Below are 4220 nucleotides of genomic sequence, written 5' to 3'. Positions count from 1 at the left end.
AAACCACCGCCAAACCTTTGTTGAGCCACCGTCAAGCCCCCGTTGGAACTCAAAGGTTTAGGTTAATTTTGTAATTATTTTCTATTAATATTTTTATGTTATGAACAAAAATTGATTTTTATAGGTTAATATAATTAAATAAAAATATATAACATATTTGTGTTTTTCCGTACGTGCCAAATAGCCGAAATTGTTTTTAGCGAAAAATTAATTGAGCATTCTTTATCGATGATAGAGAGAAAATTGTAGAAAAAAAAAAACCTACTAAAGGATTTTGTGTTTATGTTTTCTGCCTTCATAACCGTATGGTAGAGTATTTTTATTTATAATGAAACAATGCATAGTTATTAACAATAAAACATAAACTTATTTGTACTCAAATATCTAAGACTTTGATGTTTGATGAAGTTCTTCTTCTTAGTGTTTTTTTTTGCTTGGAGTGTATATGCTTTGAGAGTTTGGACTGCTTGTAATGCTTCATCTTTATCTGAACTAATACTTACCAACTGATTACTTCATGGAACTAAAGCTGAAATTTCTAGAGTAGCTTCCAAACTATTTAATATAATTACTCAAACATCCTGTAGCTATAAATAACAAATCTTAGGTGACAAAGATTGAAAGTTGGGGAATATACTTTTGCAATTTCCTTTCCAAAAAAAAAAAAAGGAAAGCAGATAGAATTTACAATTGTTGTTTAAATTACTAGCAATTTAGACAGTTAATTATTATAAAGAACATATGTGGGTTTCGATTGTTCAAAAAAAATTTGGGCTACACAACAACTTATTCGGGCAGCTTGGTTCTATATAGACTCTCTCAAAATAACTGTCTAGCCAAAAACCAAAAGAGATCTGACACATCTATCTCTTATCTATTTTTTGTCAATTTCTTATGTAAATTTACAATTGAATTTGTAAAACTCACATGTAGATCCCATAAAAGTCCATGTGACAAGATGCCACATCATTTTTTTGTGGAGGGAAAAAGAGAAAACAAAAAGAAGATGATGTGGTATCTTGCTATATGGACTTTTATGGGCAAAATATGAAGTTTTTATTAGATTCTAGTAAATCTCTTTTTAATAATATGTGAGATGTATATGAGTTTTTAATAAAATGTATTCCAACTTTATCCTTGCTATTAAAAAAAACATGTGCATCTCATATGTTAAGGGACACATGTAACTTTTATATACTAACTTCAAGAAAATTCCTCCAACTTAGTTTGGAGGAAAACTTTGTCGACAAAATATGAGGTTTTTATTAGATTTTAGCATATCTCATTAAAAAAATGACAAAGTTTTCTTCCAAACTGGGTCGGAGGGATTTTTCTAACCTAGAATATAAGAGTGACATGTGTCCCTTAACATATGAGATGCACATGTTAAGGGAGGTATGTAATATGCACTTGTAAGGTTTTCCCTAAAATTAAAAATTAAAAAAAAAAAAAAAAAATTATTATTATTTTTTTCTTTTGGGTAAAAGTATGATAAATTTTTGAATAGATGAGCTATTTGTAATATTTTCTTGAGCTTATTATTATTATTATTATTATCTTTTTTTGGGCTTGTAACTTCTTATGTTTGTTGGGGACTTAAGATACGTCCCCGCACTAATGGTTTCATAATGTTAATTCTGATTTTAACTCGTAGGTACTTGCCCCACCCAATGCCTTCTTCGTTCGTATTTACCTCCTCCACTTTTCCCACGGTGGATCCTAACTTGAACCCTATATCTCTGCCCATGCACACCAAAGGTAAGTGTAGCATTCGGATCCATAACGTCTCCGAGTCAAAAGCCATTTGATTGGGTGGAGATAATCCATCAAAATCTGCAATCGAGAACAAGTTGCCTTTAAAAATCCATGGCCTAGCTTCCTTCCAAAATCCGCATTCCTTACTCGTTTTGGAGAGGAAATTCCAAAACTATATTCCCCAAGTTTCAACATTTGTCACCTAAGATTTGTTATTTATAGCTCCAAGATGTTTTGAGTAATTATATTAATTAGTTTTGAAGCTACTCTAGAAGTTTCTGCGTTAGTTATATGAAGTAATCAGTTGATAAGTTAAACGTACCTTTTTTCTTTTTTTTTTCTACAAAATTGCTCTCCTTACCTAATAAAGAACATCCCATTAATTTTTAGTATGAGAATTTCGTAACAAAAAGTTCTTAAAATCACATTTTCAAACAGGGAACACTTTTAAGTAACAAGGAATATTAGATATTTTTTTTGTCTTAGGTGGATATTATTGTCTAGAAAAAATAAAACTAGCCCATATTTCTCTCACCTGATTTTTAGAAAATAATATCTATTTAGAATGAGGAGAAATACCTAGTGTTTCCCTTAAGTAACCAATCTTCGAAAGTTTTTTTTTTTTTTTTAAATATATTTTTTGGGTTTAAAATTCACCACTATTTTTCTTTTAGAGAAATAGGTTAATATTTTTCTCATATTTATCCCATATTTTCTTACAATCAACCATTAGATTTGTGAACTTATGTAGAACCCACATAAGTCAATGATGTACCCCACAAATCTAATGGTTGATCTATTGAATTTATAAAAAAATATGGGTCAAATGTGAAGAACTTATTGACTTAGCATTTCTCTTTTATTAATGTGTTTTTTTATTTTTTGTTAGACATTTTTTGTGAGACATTCCATGAAGAACCCAACTGTCCGCATACGTGGGCGTGTAGTTTTTTTAGAGAATTGAAATCCACATAGATTCTCTTACAAGAGCTACCTAATTACTAATAATTTGAACAACTAATCTCCATTATTTACTCGTTTTGGAGAGGAAATTCAAGGTATATTCAATTCCCCAAGTTTCAATCTTTATTACCTAAGATTTGTTTTTTTATAGCTACAAGATGTTTGAGTAATTATATTAAATAGATGGAATAGAAAATAATAATAATAATTAAATAGTTTTGAAGCTACCATAGAAGTTTCTGCTTTAGTTCCATGAAGTAATCAGTTGATAAGCTAAACGTACATTTTATTTCTATCACTACAAATTTTCTCTCTATCCCTAATAAACAACATCCCATTAATTTTTTAGTTTGAGAATTTTGTAACAAAAAGTTCTTAGAATCACATTTTCAAATAGAGAACCCCTTAAGCAAAAGATGGACAAATCTACTACTGAATTTATGGGATCTACATGTGAGTTTTACAAATTCAATTGTAAATTTGCAAAAGAAATTGACAAAAAATAGATAAGAGATAGATGTGTCGGATCTCTTTTGGTTTTTGGTTAGACAATTATTTTGATAGAGTCTATATAGAACCTAGCTGCCCGAATAAGCTGTTGTGCAGCCCAATTTTTTTTTTTTGGACAATTGAAACCCACATATGTTCTTTATAATAATTAACTACCTAAATTGCTAGTAATTTAAACAACAATTGTAAATTCTATCCGCATTCCTTATTTGTTTTGGAGAGGAAATTCCAAAAGTATATTCCCCAACTTTCAATCTTTGTCACCTAAGAATTGTTATTTATAGCTACAAGATGTTTGAGTAATTATATTAAATAGTTTTGAAGCTACTCTAGAAATTTCAGCTTTAGTTCCATGAAGTAATCAGTTGGTAAGTTAATCGTACATTTGTTTTTTCTACAATTTTCTCCCTCTCACCAATAAAGAATGTTCAATTAATTTTTCGCTAAAAACAATTTCGGCTATTTGGCACGTAGGGAAAAACGCAAATATGTTTTATATTTTTATTTAATTATATTAACCTATAAAAATCAAATTTTGCTCATAACATAAATATATTAATAGAAAATAATTACAAAATTTACCTAAACTTTTGAGTTCCAGCGGGGGCTCGACGATGGCTGGACAGAGGTTCAGCGGTGGTTTGGCGGAGGCCCTATGGTGGCCTGGAAGTGGTCCGATATGATGGTAGTCTGGCGGTGGCGTGACTGTGGTTTGGTGGTGGTCTAATGGTGGTATGTCTATGGCCTGGTTATGGTCCAGAGTTGGCCTGACTATGGTCTAGTAGTGGTCCAACATAGGCCTAGGGGGGGTCTGGTGGAGGTTTGGTGGTGATCCGGTAGAGGCCTGCCAGTGGTCAGGTGGAGGTCTGATGGTGGTCCAGTGAAGGTCTATCGTCCAATAGAGGTCCGGCAGTTTGAGAAGAAAAAACTCAAACTCAACAAATTGTTTACGAAATTTAAAAACAAAAAACTATTTTCCAAAATTAAAGAAG

This window comes from Corylus avellana, chromosome ca2 (genome assembly GCF_901000735.1).
Source record: "Corylus avellana chromosome ca2, CavTom2PMs-1.0".
NCBI lineage: Eukaryota > Viridiplantae > Streptophyta > Magnoliopsida > Fagales > Betulaceae > Corylus > Corylus avellana.
Note: the sequence above shows the minus strand (reverse complement) of the source record.